Raw genomic sequence first — 16,411 nt, forward strand, 5'->3', positions numbered from 1 at the left:
AGCAGATGGCAGCCAGAGGACTGGGCAATATAATCTATGGTGCCCCTGATCAGGTGAGGTTGACATCCCTCTGCACTCTCTAGAATGAAGCTTGACTTTAGAGACCAAACAATGAGAAAGGGACAAAAGGGTGAATAAGAACCTGAAGTATATCCAGTTTTTCTGTCTCACCTCTTGTGGTGTCTCTGCAATCAGCTGGGTGTGACAAGTGTAATTTTGGTGCATAAGTGGGTGCCTTGTGTCTCACAGGCATACAGGAATGTAGCCATGGGAGCTTGGTCAAATGAAGTCCCGAATGCTCTGTGAATGGGAAAGCCCAGAGGTGAAGAGCATAAGCACTGATCAGTGTGTCATGTCTTCTGTTTGTACAACTGAAAAAACCCCCCAAAAAAACCCAGAACACCATCCTGAAGACCTTGTTCCAGGCATTGGTTGTGCCTACCAGTGCTCAGATCATGCAGGAGGACATGCATGTACTGACCAATTTCTTGAATCATCTACAGACAGATGCGGGGCCCCTGGTTTGGGATGTAGTCACACACATCAGGCCCTTCTTCAACCACGTGAGTAAGCAGCACTTCCAACCCCCATTCCAAAGCTCTTCATTCAGGGCCATGTCAGAGGTGGGAAATGCACTTGCTGCCCTTTGTTCCAGTCCAAACTGGAAGGTCTTAAGTTCTGTGGAAGAGATGAGTTTTCAGGAGGAAAGCAAGTGAAGAGAATGGGATGACAGATGGGCCCTTGTAGACAAGGAGGGACTCTCAGGAGATTGGGCGATGCTACAGCTGGTGTCATGGGGCTCGGTAGGGTTCTGGGGCTGTTCTCTGCTGTGTTGATTCTCCTGAATTGGAAGCAGAGCTGGGCAGGGACAAGCGAGCCCTGGGGCTGGGGGATTTGGTTTTGCTGGGATTCAGAATCAGAGCCCCTAGTGACCTCACATTCAAGGAATGAGGCTTACTGTGCTCTCTGAGCTCTACTGAGTGCCCTGGTTCCCAGGCAGCCCACCTGGAGCAGGAGCTGTCAGAGCCCACCTCCCTGGCAGATGACCTGATGGGCAGGAAACCAAAGGCTCCTGTCAGGAGCTGTTCCAGTCCCGTGAGAGAAAGGTTTGGTTGTGACCACACTGGGGTTTCTCGGCCATAGGATGATGACAGTCTTTGATCAATGGCTTTCACCCTCTTTGGCACCCTGGCAAGCTGCATAAAGAGAAGATGGCAAGCCTATTATAGAAGCCAGGTGAGACAGAGTTTGGCAATGCTCCTGTTTCACTTGGAGGACCCCAACCTGCAGGTGGCCAAGGTAAGAACCAGTGACACTGATTTCCTCAGCCCTACCAGGTCTCTTCAGTCCAGCCCCAGGGATTCTCTTCCATTTCTGCATCCTATCCTGTTTGCACTGAGGCGGCTTCATCCAGGCACTTCCTTGAGCTTGGGGCTGCTTCCCAGGTCCAGGGCAGGTTGCACATCTGACTCCCCTGTGCATGCAGGAAATTTCCGTGTGTGGCTTTACTGAGGGGGTGATGGGTGCTGCCTGCAGGTGCCATATGAAAGCCAGGAGAAGTCCTCCCTTTGTTCATATCCACTCCTTTTTGCCTAGTGCCAGTCACCTCCTGGCCAGGCCATCCTGTTCCTGGCCTGGGTGCAGTCCTGTGTCAAGAGGCAACCCTTGGCCTCATCTCAGCAGCCAGCAGGGAATACCAACCTGGTGTGACCGTGTTTTTCAGGAGTGCAGAACAATGTTGGGCTTCTGCTGCTCTTACCTGGGCTTAAGGAGGGTGCAGGCAGCCCTGGCCCTCCATGGCCAAGGGTCAGAACAGGTGAAACAAAAGCAGCTGCTGGGAGACATCTGCAGGCACTTGGTGAGTGAGTTTGTGAGTGGCAGGAAGTGACTGAGGGTAGGGCTCATTGTAGGATGGTGGGAGGGAACTGGGCACAGTGTAGATAACTGCAAGGGTTGGGTCTAGGACCGTGAGGCATGGGGCAGGCCAAGATTGCTCCTTCTAGTTTCTTGGTGCTCCTGTTTCCTCCTGACCAGTACCAGCATGTGGTGTGAGAGCACTGCTCACCAGAGGGAGCTCACATATCCTTGGTTCCCTCCAGGCCAAAGAAAAACCTGCTCTCCTGGAGGTTCTCTACCAGGCAGCCCAGAGGCACTACATGAGCCTGTGGTCAGAGATCTGGGTGGCAGCCATCAAATTTACAGGTGAGAGAGGATGCCTGGTCCCTTTTCACTCTCCCCTCCCCTCGGTTCCCCAGAAAGGATTTGGAAAGGATAATGCTCCCAGTGTTGCAAGGTTGGGGTTGAGAGGGATTCAACCAGACAGAACGACTGGGGGTCATGGCAGACAAGTCCTGTGACATGATTCAGTAGTCCTGAGTGATGGAGACGTGTCTGGGATGTGGTCACCCAGCATGGCTCACGATTCCTTAGCACCACTTCATGGGGAAGGCAGATGGGAAGGGGCATGGGCCTCATGGGCTGCTGAGTGCAGGGACCTGGTCCTGGGAGCAGCCCTGTCAGAGAGATCCCTGTATGACCTTACTGAGCCCATCTTGAAACTCCTTGAGCTTCTCTTCTTCCTGGGAAGGAGGCTGTATCCCCTGCATGTCCACCTGCTGCTGGAGTCCCTGCCACCCCAGCTTGTCAGGGAAGGCTGGGTCCCTGCTCCATCTGCCCCTGTGCTGAGGGTTCAGAGAAGTTCCTGATGCCCTTTACATGCCCAGTCCAGCCAAGGGAGAGAGGCAGGTTTCTGTGGTTTACCAGAGATGTTGGGAGCAGCCCATGTGTAGACTGCCCTTTTCTTCCTGGCTCTCAGCCCTTTACTCAGACCATGAGAACCAACAGTGAACGTGTTGGCCACAACCCACCTGTGATGGCAAACACGGCACAGGGGAGCTAAAGACCTGCTTCTGGGTTGAGTTCTCCTTGTGCCTTGACCATGGGAAGCTCTGTTCTCCCTGTTGTGTGTTTAGGCATCATTATGGAGCCTGCTACCCCAAGGGGTGCCGAATGGATAGATGTTCCCCACCTGCTGAGCTGTAAGTCAGAAATCCAGCCCCTGCACTTCCCTTCTGGAGCCGAGAAGGAGCTGAAAAGGGACTGACCCCTGCTCCTGCTTTGGAGCCCAGTGCATCCACTCTTCCCTAAGGATAACCTAAGAGAGTCTTGCCCCAAGCAGGCAGCTCACATTCCCCTGGAGCAGTAGGGTGCAGCTGGAAGGAGCTGAATCCATGCATCTCTTGCCTGTTCTGCCTAAGTCCCTCCCCAGCCACAGCTGCTCAGCCTCTGGCCTCCCTTGGCTTCCTGGGGTCCATTAGGTTGGGGAAAGTTGTAGTCATTGAATGCCACTGCCAATCCTCCCCTGAGCAGCCTGTCTGTCAGGTCCCTTAATCAGGTGCAAACCAACAAGAACCAGGCCTGTTTCATATTAGGTCTGAGTGCCCAGTCACATCCCCTTGGCAATGGCAGCTCTTGGGAAGGTTTCTGGTGGGAAAGGCGGGAGAATCTTGTCAGTGAAAGCTATTGAGAATCTCAATCTTCCTTCATGGGCAGCAAAGCTGCTCAGTGCCCACCAGAATCAGCATCTCCCCTTAGCTGGAAATGCAGGAAGCTCCTAATGGAGGAGCCACAGCCACATCTCTGTGGGAGAGTCTCTGTAGCTTGGGACCCAGAGAGACCACAAGTCTGTGGCTGTTTGAGACATTGGTAATGAGATGATGGGAGCAACACTACATCCATTGTGCACTGCCCACCCGCATATCATGCCTGAGCCCCGTTCCCCAGGGATGACCTTGCTCTGGCACTGCCAGCATGTGTGACCAGAGTTCCCTTGAGGTGAAAGTATCTGTTCATTAACATCTCCCTCTCTCCTTCCAGCTCTGTGAACTCTAGAAAAGAACACATTTCAGAAAGTCCAAGATGTGGCCACTTGGGTCACAGAGGCCATTTCCAAAAGCCCCTGGGGAAGGACATTGCAAAAGGAGGAGAACCATGGGCGTACCCTGCCCCATATGATTTCATTACTTTGTTTCGGGTGCCTGAGGCCCCACTCCATGTAAAAGTGAGCTCCCATGTATGAATGTGTTTGATAATAAATTGTGTTCTGCATTTTTCTGGCTGTTGTTGCTTCTCTACTCCTGAACACAGCAGAGAGAGAGGAGGGTGAAGCCTTGTAGCTTTAGGAGTGTGTCTGCTTGGTTTGGGCTTTATGGTCAGGTTTGGGTATCTTGCCTTTTGGTGGGGTTGTGTGGGTAGTGAGCTGGGCACTGCTGCTGAGGGCATAGGTGCTACTACATGTTAACCAGGAGGTGGGGCTCTGCCAGGCAGACAGGCTAGGTACAGATGTTCGGGAGGTTAGGGAGAGAATAGAATGGGTTAAAAATGGCCACTCAATCTAACTTAGTTCACCCGGGTGTGTACCTTACACTTAGATTGACCTAACTAGGGATCTAACTGTGAACTGTACAGAAGTTCAGGAAGTTTAGATTTGTCTAAAAATGGCCAACCTGATCAAAGTTAACTCTGTTTCTGAGGTGGTCTAACTTGGATCAGGCTTGACAAGACTGATGTAACTGAACTTCTGTACAGTTCCCAGCACAGCCCTGTGGTTTGGAAAGCCCAGCCACTGGCCCCAGCCCCGGGGCTGATCTTTTCCTAGCCCCCACCCCCGATGTTATTTTTAGTCCCCTAATTGCTGCCCCCCACACCTCTGCTCACGGACCATCCAGCCACCCTAGGCTGCCAAACCTTAGACAGCAGCAGTGGGGTAAAGATCCCAGCCCGCAGCAGCAGCCCGCCCCTGCCCTGCAGACAAATCTGAGGGGCATGTGCCCCCCAGGCCTCTCCCAAGGTGTGCACAGTGGTGGGAGTCTCCCCCTTCCCCTGCACCCCTGGATGAGCCTCCTGGGCTCTGAACATCCCTGCCAGTGTCCCCAGAGAATAAGCATCAGCATCTGTCTTCTCTTTGAAAGGGATTGTGAAACATGGGTAGGGCAGGCATGAGCAATCACAAACTCAGGTGGGCAGGAAATGGGTTTTCTATCTTACAAATAAAAACTGAGGTCTAAGCATGCTTCCTCTTCTGCATCAGGATGAATCTGTGACCTGAGGAAATGTAGTGCAGTAGTCCTGTCACTGCAGGCTGGGAGAGCCTAAAAGCAGCTCCACCTTAGCTCCACCTTAGCCACAGATTTCCCTGGCTTGAATATATTCTCTGCAGCTGATGCCTCTCTAGACAGGCTCCTTCACCCTGTGCCACAGTCAGAGACAGACTTGGGGGTGGGATGCTCAGCAATTACACACATTAGAAGACACCCTTTGCTCTGAAAAGCCTTTGTTTTCCATTGGGCATTTTGTCCATACTGCAGAAGAGATGGTAGCCTTGTATACAGAGCACAGGGCCCAGCAGTCAGAACTCCTGAGTGGTCTTGGTTCACAAGTGATTGGACTCAGTACAGTTGATTACTGCATACTAGGTGACCTTTTCTGGTTTGTGCTAGGCAGGCGATCAGAGCAGCTAATCACAATCAAGCCTTCTACCTTAAATCTATTAATGGCAAAATCTGCAGAACACAGGATTTCTTTCCCTTTTCCCCCTTTGGTGCCAAGTTCTAAGCTGTACTTTCAAATGCCACTTATTCCATTATGAAGATTTCATTTAAAAAATCAACTAAAATTTAATATCTTCCATGTGTCAGGTATCCAGATTCTAGCCTTCTCAGTCTAGAGGAAAAAGAAATCAGGACTTGTGGTAGAGGTGATATCTTTTATTAGACTAAGCAGACTTTTGCAAAAAAAAATTCTTTAATTGCAAGCTTTATCGAATTGCAAGCTTTATCAAAGATATCAACTTTTAGCCAATTTTTTAAATGAAATCTTCATAATTTTACAAGGAGGAAGCAATTTTGACCACCTAAAACCTGAGATCATGTTCCTGCCTTTGTTTGAGGGAATTTGCATCATCACAGAGCCTCACCACAGAGCTCAGAGACACCTTACCACATCAGAAATGCCTGCCCAGAAGAGCACTCCATCTTTTTTACTCCTCTGTGAAATATGAAGCACCATAACCAGAAGGAAATATGACTACATCCTGCTTACCACCAAACAACTTAGATGTAAATAGACTATTCCAACTTTTCTCTGAGCCTAATCTGCATCTAAAATGATCTGTTCCAAAAAGGAGATTTTACCACATCTTCAACTCTCCTATGAAATATGAACTTTCATTTCTACCCAGGACAACTTTTACAATCTTCTCTCCCATGCCTGAAGAAGGGTGCTTGTGTCTGAAAGCTTGCAAATAAAGAATTTGAGGTGTTTTGGGTTTTTGGGGGGGGAGTTGCAAAAATGTAGTTGGTCTAATAAAAGATATCACCTCTACCATGAGTCCTGATTGATTTTTTCCCTCTAGACCAATACAGCTACAACCTGGGTATCTGAAGCTGTGAATGAGGCACACTCTTAAAGAACCCCACTACTCACATCTCTGCACTGTTAGACACCCAAATACTTTAAAACAAATCTGGCATTGTTTACTTGAAGAGAAACCTATTGTGAGAGGGCAGGAATGGGGGTAGAAATAAGCAAAGCCTTAGATGGTGTTCTCAAAACTTTTCAGATGATGACAGAATTACTGAGAACTAGTGCAATCACCTTCATCCATGTACTAATAAGGGTCAGGACCAGTGACAATCACCTGTCAACATAGGATGGTAACTGGAATTCCGAAGGGAAGGAAGATGGAAACAATTTTGCAGGCTTCAGCCAGGGAACACATTAACAAAGGCCCTATCTGATGAGACACATGCTGTGCTGATGAATAGATGGGTCTTGTTTAATAAACCTGATGGCACAGTGAGATAAAAGAAATGTAGAAGATTTTCAGTGTATCGGGGCACTGCCTGGCCATGGGCCATAGCTTGCATACTCATGGAAACTCATGATTGTTATGTGAGGCCACAGATGACAGGGACAGGGCACATATAGTGCTTATCATTAAGAAAGGGAAGAAGGAGGACCTGGGGAATTACTGACCAGTCAGTTGGACCTTGATAACAGGAAAGATCATATAGCAGGTCCTCAAAGAATCTATTTCTAAGCACGTGAAGGACAACAAGGTGATCAGAAACAGCCAGCATGGATTTGTCATTAGTAAGCTGAGGAAATACAGACTAGATAGAAGTACTGTAAGGTAAATACACAACTGGTTGGATCATCATGCTGAACTAGTAGTCATCAGTGGCTCAAGGTCCAGTTGGGAGGAGGTATGAACCGGGATTTCCCAGGGGCCTGTCCCTGTATTGATTAATATTGCCATTAATGGTTTGGAGGATTAGCTTGAGTGCACATTTAGCAAATTTTCAAATGACATCAAGTTGGGTTGAATTCCAGATACTGGAGGGTAGGGCTTGACTTCAGAATGACCTGGACAAACTGGAGAAGGGTGCCAAAATCAACTAAATAATACTCAATAAGGACAAGGGCAAAGTTCTGCACCTAGGGTGGAACAACTGCAGGCACAAATACAGACTAGGGAACAGCAGGCTAGGCTGCAGTGCTGTAAAAAAAAAACAGTCTAAGGGTCACAGTAGTTCATAATCTGAATATGAGCCAACAGTGTAATCTGGTTGCAAAAAAGCTAAGAGCATACTGGGTTGCACGAACAGGAATGTCACTTGCAAGGCAAAGGAAGCGATTCTCCTACTCTATTAATCACTGGTGAGGACTCACCTAGAGTCCTATGTCCAGTTTGGGGTCCTGCACTTCAAGAAAGATGTGTACAAACTAGAAAGAGTCCAGCAGCGAGCAACCAATTATTAGAAATCTGAGAAATACAACTTATCAGGAAAAGCTGAAAGAGCTAGGATTGTTTAGTCTGGAGAACAGAAGACTGAGGGGGGTTTGATAATGGTCTTCTAATACCTGAAAGATGGTTATAAAGATGATGGAGGTAAACTATTCTCTGTGGCTGCAAGAGAAAGGACTAGGAGCAATGGTCCCCTTAAACTTCATGTGCAGTGACAGGGGAGCTGCCACACACAGACTATGCCTGTGAACTTTCCCAGGGTTAGAGTCTTTCAGGTTAGATAGAGACTAAACAGCAGTGACAACTCTGGTGATTTCATTGCAAGTCTTGTGATATTTGGTGATTTTCTTAAAGCCCCAGTTCCTGGCATGAGATGATATGGGGAATATCTTAGCTTTCATTTGAAAGCACAGGGCTGAGTGGACATGGCACAATGCCTGATCCAGCCTGTGCTACTCATCGGGCTCACAACACCAAAAGGTTGAGTACCACTGATGTAGAAGGCAGGGCAGGGAAGCACCTTAGAGACTAACCATGAATATAGAGACCAAGATGCACAGTTGTAGTTTAGATTCCAACCAGGAGGGGGAAGGGCTCAGCATGCACATTGGCTAGAACAGCATCAGAGCTTGTGAACTGGAAGCGTGGGCGACTTCTGGTTTAATGAAGCACCCAAAGGTGCAAACTAGCATAAGCATTCACTTGAAAGCAACAGTATATTGATTAAAGGTTCAGATTCTTTTTTATTTATCACTTAAATTAGTTCAGGGAGAAGTGGCCTAAAATGGGTGTAAACTAACCAATGGCATCAGATTCTCCCACTGAGAAGTGAAGATATCTGCACTACCATTTGTCTGCAGAATAATAATTCACTAACTGTATAACCTAATATCGCAACATAACTTCAAACAAACATGAACTACTTCCTCCTGGAAATATTTTAACATATAGTGTCTCAATGATAGCTTAGTCAGAATTGTTTGTTATTCAGAGTTTAATTAAATATCTGAATTATCTCTTAATAATAAGCTATATTAATCAGTTGTCTCCTGGTAAGTAAAAGGGGAAATGAGACCTGAAGAAAAATTCATCAAAAGCTTGTCTAAGTCTATCCCAAGAATGCAGCTAGTCCAATAAAAGGTATCTCCCACAAAAACCATTGCCTCTCACAAGCGAGAAACAGTAGCCAAATTCCAAAGTTACTTCAGAAGTACACCAACTCTAATAGGGTTTAATTGAATCCCTTGATATACGAAAGGAATATATTTTCCCGGAATTTATTTTTTGATCATGGCTAGATAGCAATAGATAGTGGAATGGAAAATTGCCCGTTGGGCTTTCAGAAATGTATAATCAGCCCTTTGATTACTGTGCCGAGATATCAAATGAATACGATGACATTTGGAGACCCGATTTTTTCAGCAAAATATTTTTTTCTCTTTTCCCAGGAAAAAGGGTAATATGCATCTTTTTTAAGCATGGTACTTACTCCTTGAAAGTTCACTAAAGAAAGAGAGAGTTTGCTGTATATATGTTGTCCTGGGAAGGTTTTCTTTTTTATATATAATATTTTGTAGAAGAGACTTAAGACTCCTTCTGATATCCAGAATCAAACCTCAAGAAATTTCAGTTTGCAGGAAACATTTGAACTAATAGTCCTCATTTAAAAGAAGTCTCCTTTTTAGAGGAAATATTATTTACTGTTAAAAAAATACAAGAACTGGAAGCCACAGCACAATTGTCTTGTGAAGGTGAGGCCTTGAAACAAGTAGCTGAGAAAGAGGAGCACGTAAAGACTGCTTGACAAAGCAATTTAAGAAAACAACTATTTCAGCAAAATGGTAGGAGAAAAGCTGACTGCATAAATTGAGGCTAATGAAGAGAAGCAGAAAGCACACACTACTGCTAAACTTCAGGGCTTAAAAGAGAGGGACCAGCTAGTTGAAGTTTGAAAGAACAAAGCTTTCAAAGTTAGATTGCTGAAACCCAAGAAAACCTGGAAACTTCTTCAGCTTCCTTTCTATCCTCTCTTAATGGACAAAGAATGGATTTATAATTTGCCTTTTTTATTCCTTCTCAAAAGCATTCTTGACATTGATATAGAGCTGAGTAGTTTGAACTATTAACTAGAGGCAAAGAGAAGATTATGACTTGATTTCCTTTTTCTCAAGTACAATGTTGAGTATGATGTCTCATTAAAGCCATACAAAGCTCACCTTGTCTTGGTTCAAATATAATATTCAAATTAGCAATTTACTATATATGTTTTAACCTGAATATCTTCAACCTCCAGAACTACTTATGCATTTTACATTTAGACAGACATGAATTTTAAAAGACCCAAACAGTAATTCTGGCATAAGAGGCCAGGACCTAAGAGGCTCCCATCATACAGAATCATGTCTCCATTTATTTGCTCTTCTGGGCCTGTGAATAGTTTATTTTTGGGTGTTCAGTGGGCCAGCTTCAACAGAAAGGGGAGACACCCTCTTCCCTCAACTAGCCCAAAACCTGGTGGTTAGGATACTCTTCAGGGAAGTGAGAGAGAGATTTTGAATCTTGTCTAGGTTAGGTACCCCTAGAACCTAGCTCTGACTTCCTGAGTAACTATTTTGTGGCTAGGCTATTGCGGGGAAAAGATGAAGACCGCTTCTCTGGCTGTGTTGTGTAGCGCGTTTCATATGTGCTTTCAGGATTTGACCTTGCCCAAGGAATTTAGAAGATGTCTAGAATGTAGGCACCTCCCAGCAGTGATTTGGATAGTAACAGAATCTACATGGGATTGAGGTACTAAAATGGCTGCTCTGAATTGTTTCTGAGTATATACACTAGCTCAAGTCTGTGCCTCTAGGGAAATTTTCATGACAAAATGAAGGTGCCTTCCTGCAGCAGGTAAGCAGCCTCAATTTTGATTGCTATTTATGATTTAAAATCCTAAATTCCTGTTTGATTCCTGAATGGTCAATCTAGAACAAGCCTAGAATGCCTAAATGTAAATACGGCACAGCACTTTATTTTTCTGAGATAATCCTCTCTCTTTCGTCAATATCCGCTTCCGAGTAACTTTCAGGGAAATCATCACTCCTTTCTTTGGGAAAATATAATACTTTCAAGCTTTCCTATTATTTATCAAGTTCCAGCATTTTTTTCACCTTCCTCTGAAACACTAAATATTGGCAACAGCAAAGTATAGCAGCTCTGAATAGGGTGTGATGGCAATTCTGGAGGTACTCAATTCCTGATTGGAGGCTCTTGCATTTCCCTTCAGGGTCAAACAAAGTTGCAGGATTTGGGATCAGGGGAATTTTTCTCCAGATCAAATTTATAAGGATTCTGTGGGGCTTTGTCTTCCTCTAGTACAGGGGTTGTTACCTGGAGGTACACCCAGGGGTACTTGGGAAAGCCCATGGGGATATGCGTGGGTGGGCAGGGACAGAGCACTGGCAGCCACCACCCTGCACCGCCTCCTCCCAGGAGCAGGACTGGGGCAGGGTGAGGGCAGCAGTGCCCCTCTATGGGCCACATAGGCACGACCCAGCTGGTCAGATGCCGGGGGGTGGGAAGGAGTTTGCACACAGAGGCAGCTGCAACCACTATCCACCACCCCACTTTGTCTCCCTCTGCATCCAGCTACGCACCACCCCCCCTGCTCCGTGGCCATACATGCTCCACTCCCCCACCAGCTTCACATCCATCCTTGCACCACCGCCCCCCCCCCACTCCATGGCCGGCCCTGGGGGTACGCTTATTTTAAAAGGTTGAAAACTCCTGCTCTTGTTTTAAGCATAGTCTTCTTTTAGAATCCTTTGAGTGTAAGTTAATAGGGGTGTGCAAAACGGACCCATATTTGATTTGGATTCAGAGTCATTCCAAATCAGGGACAGTGAGTCAATTCGTTGATTTGGATCACTGTCCCAAATTCAATTTAGCTGAATCCAAATCTGAAGATTTGATGCTGATTTGGAGAATCAGTGATTGGGCAATAGACAAAGCTTTAAATGTTTTTTCTACATACCTTGAAGTACCAGGTATGGCTCGTGAATGCTGTAATGCTGGGACAGATGGAGTATCCCACAGGAGCACAGGGGGACCCTGTACGCTCAGCAGTGAACCCGGAAGTGAACCGGAAGTACTTCCAGTGCACTTCCAGGTCTGCTGCTGAGCATGTGGGGGCCCCCTTGTGCCCCCCCTACCCAGCAACTGGTTACAGGGGGACCCTGGGTGCCCTCCCAGACCCAGGAGGCATCAGTCACTGAGCCACAATGGGTGTGGCGGGGGGCAGACTCAGAAGTGCTTCTGTTTCACTTCCAGGTCTGCTGCCGAGCATGCTGGGGAGCCCCCTTGTGCTCCTGTGGAACGTTCCATGCACCCCAGCATCACAGCATTCATGAGCTGCCTGGTACCTTGAGGTATGTAGAAAAAACTTTTAAAGCTGTGTCTATATCCAAATTGCCAAATCTTTCTGAATCCCTCCGAATCGATTGAGAGGGTTCCAATTCAATTCAGGGAAATTAAAAGGTCTCTTGATTCAATTCGGTTTCAGAGATTCAGCCACTGAACTGGGCTGAATCTCTGTCGAATTGAATGCGGACTGAAGCTTCACACAGCCCTATAAATTACCTAAAACAATTCTCTGCCACTGCAATTGCAATGGCAGGTCATTGGTAGTGCTCTTTTCACCCCTGCATTTACCTGTCATGAAGCAGAGAGATTTTGGTTTTGTTTTCATACTGTTCTTTGTGCCTGTGGCTTATATGAGGGGCCAAAGTGGATGATTTCCCGGGGCCTCCCAATAAGCAAGTTTTTTTGTGAATGCAGGGGACTCAACTCTATGACTCAGGACCCCCTTTCTTATCTTACATTTCTATGGTCTTACTGGAAAAGTAGTTCTTCCACCTACTCTGAAGCACACAATGGTGCAATCAAGAGAAGGAACATGGCAACCCCATTCTTGTGGCATTGCCCACCATTCAACCTGCCTTTACTAAGCAAGCTAATGAAGAAATGAAGCAACAGCCATCTACTATGTCACTTCCCATCTGATGGTATCCTGGATCTTTTTCTGTCAGAGTACCATAAGGCTCAGCACCTCTTACCAGTTTATTCAGCATCCTTGTAAAGCTGCCAAGAGAGATGGTTAGATCATCAGAAGTCCAGCAAAAAGACAACAGTCAATTCCTGTGTTCATTATGTCAAACGTAAATATCACCACCTTGTGTTCTCAGCTTTACCATTAGTAAAGCTCTGTCATACTCTAAATCATTCTTAGATAATTCTCTTCTGTAGTAATTAAAGAAACACTCTTTGCTGTGCCTCTAGGATAATATAATTTGTTTTATTCACAATCTAAACCGTACCTCCCTGCAGCACATTGCTATATTATATCTACACATCAGTATTGAGAGCAAGCAGAGTATATTTTAAGGTACATATAAATCTAGTTCAAGTTATTTCAAATGAATAGCACAAGTAAGGGCTATGAGTTTGATTCCCATGGGGAAAACTTATAGGAATTTAAAAGTAATATAAGAAACTTAATATTTCATCTCAAAGTTTTTCCTCAGTATATTCCATTTAAAGAAGTGGAATCTGAGAAATTGCAAAGCGGGGAGAGATGCCTGGAAATACCACAGAATTCTAGTAAACATAGGAAACCAAGGCCCCATCCTCCATATCCTGAAGTCCATTTCAGTGTACCCTATCATCACAACCCCCTTTAGAAGTCGATACAATAGCAGGATCTGCAACATTCTAGGTCATGCTCTTCCCTCCAAAAGGGTTAACTGAATAGAGGCCACTTACTGATGAGGTTCTATTGGACATTTTTTGTGTGAATTAAATGACCTTTTTTGCTTATAAAATGATAATATACCCAAATCTTCCAGAAATAGGAAGTGATAATAGTAGAAAGCAAACACAAAGCTAGAGCATAAGTGTGGCTTCCAGGGGATTTTGAAAGTTAAATATTGTTCAACAGAAAAGCATTAATGGCCACCAAAAAGTGTCATTTTCAACTTGGGCAGTTATGGAACTTATTAAAGTTGATGGACCTACAAGCTACTCTTTATCCAACTAAATGGAACAACCAAGCTCCTTTATGGAGTCAGATACCTGAATCAGTAGAAGTCACCATTTGAGGGTCTGGGCTACTTAGGAAAGCCTGAGTGAGAAATAACTGAGGGAGAGTAGGAAAAAGTATTTCAGACTAATTGCAACTACAAAGTCTGGGGTACTGATTGTGTATATGTATGGCTATTAGATGCAAAAAAGAACCATAAAGCTAGAAAAACTGTGGTGAATAGAGACGAGTAAGGACAGAGATTCCCCGGGGCATGGGACTAACTGGACAGGCAAGGTATAAACTGAGAACAAGGGAATTACTCTTTGATTCCTACTGTAGTCAGGGATGTAGAACTTTGTGTACATTCTTTGTAAATAAGCAGGATTTCAGCAAAGAAATACCAGACTCTTATGCTCAATTTTACTCCTAACAGATATAACCTTGCACAAGATTGAATATTGGTTAACTTAGGCCAAAGGACAATGCTATGATGATCTAAACTTGTTGGCCAGGAAGGTGCCTTTACATCAAATTTAAGGAATAGAGGATTTTTTGGTTAGAATGAGGGTAGTCTCACACTAAAAGATATGCTCAGAAACTATAGGGAGGGGTAGTTAGCTATGTTAATCTGTAGTCAGGCAGAAGGCAGAATGCACTATGCTCAAACGAAAAACACACAGCAAGTAATTCCTACGCACAGCAACCTGAGAAAAGAATAGATCTGAACTGAGTATTTCTCCCATTGGTAAAGAACTATTCAACATGAATAAGGATATCAGAATATGATATGCTCTAACAGTTTTGCAATTTTAAATGTTTATAATTCCCATTTTACAATAGTGAATGTTTTTTGGTTTACTAACTTGACTCTTTGTATGTGTATATTAGATGATGTTTGAACCTTTAAGATGGATCAGTACTTTCTATAGTGTTTCTTCATGAAGGATCAGCCATTCAGGAATAATTATTATAAATGTTTAATGCAATGAGCTTTCCTACTTTAGAAGAATATAAAACTGAATATTATTCTAAATTGCAGAACTGTTATATAGGGCATAGGCATATATTCCCAGGACCTGATCTATGATCACATGGCTTACTTTAAGGCTCATGATTCATGATAGATTGGGTCCCCATTTGTGTACACTTGCCAGTGCTGGGAGTTGTGCTGGAAACAGGATCTAAGTCAGGGTCGGGGGAGAGGTGGGTAGAATCTGGGACTAGTTGGTCCCCACGGAGTTTGGTGTACTCAGAAAGGGGTGTTGGTGGGATTGGGGGGTGCTGATAGGTCAGACGTGATAGTTGGTGGGTCCATGGAGGGCAATTGTCTATCTGGGGATAAGGGGGTCAGAGGAATAAAATAGCCCAGTTAGGGTAAGGAGGTAGAAAAAGCACAGTCCTGGGGCTGGGGTGAGCATCTGTCCAGGGATTGTGCTTCAAATGTGTGTACATGTTCAGTTAGATCAGGCATGAGTTAGCCTGACCTACATAGTGAACCTCCTCAAATGAACTAGGACTGAGTGGGCCATTTTTTGCCCAATATAAACTCACCAAATTTATGTACAGTTCAGAACAATAAAGCATAGATTGACCTAACCCTACTTAGGTCAATCTGAAAGTAATGTCTTCATACACCCCCAGGCGCGCATGCACACACACACACACACACACACACACACACTCTAGAAGCTTTAGAAACAAATAGTGGGTCTGTCTCTCTCTCTCTTTTTTTCTCTCTCTCTCATTTCTATAGAATACACTTATTAAGTATAAACACTTTTTTTGGTAAAATGACATTTTCACTTTATAGACTTTGGGAAAGAATGAAAAACAACCGTAACTTATATAAGGGAAACATTTAGATAGCATTACCTGTAGCATCTGACTTACCATTTCCTGTATCTTGTCAAATAGTGCCACATTATTATTGACTAATCAGAAGAACAATAGCAAGCATACGAAATGTTCTGAAAATTATAATGCAAACACCAGTCTCTGATTGTTCTATTAAACAGGTAGCAATTCATCATTTAGCATCATTAGTGGCTGATAACAAGGATTGTGTCTCTAATATTATCTGAGTTTTTATTGTGTTTCAGTCAATATAAACCATAGGTTAACAGTAACAGCTGCCTATATTAAAATTTCGATTCTGCCTGGTGAAAATGGGTAGTAATATGGTGATTATTCATTTTTTTTTAATTTTACATGATAGCAGTTTATTATGCAAAATTAAATTAGAGTGGATAGAGCATATGGATTTTCCTGCACTTTTTATACTTCATCATGGCAGTGATGAATGGCATATCATTTATAACACTGAAGTTTAATAATTAAAATGACTTTTATTATTTTGTTTACAGGTTCCTTCTTTCTGCAGCCTGTTGTAATTTTGCCTTACGATTAGTAAAAATCTTGCGCAGCAGCACCTCCTAATAGAACTCAGCATGGACAATTTTCCATGCAGATTCAATCTCTGTCTAAAATCCACTAATCCCTTGATTGTTCTCTGGGAAAAATGATCAGATTCCTGTAGTGTTCCT

The 16,411-nt window shown here is 44.5% G+C and overlaps 1 pseudogene; it reads left to right on the plus strand.

The window, feature by feature from the left end:
* LOC112549646 overlaps positions 1-3,103 on the plus strand; it is a 6,586-nt pseudogene extending 3,483 nt beyond the window's left edge.
* The last annotated feature ends 13,308 nt before the right edge of the window (positions 3,104-16,411 follow it).

The sequence above is a fragment of the Alligator sinensis genome, unplaced genomic scaffold (assembly GCF_000455745.1).
Source record: "Alligator sinensis unplaced genomic scaffold, ASM45574v1 scaffold357_1, whole genome shotgun sequence".
Classification (NCBI taxonomy): domain Eukaryota; kingdom Metazoa; phylum Chordata; order Crocodylia; family Alligatoridae; genus Alligator; species Alligator sinensis.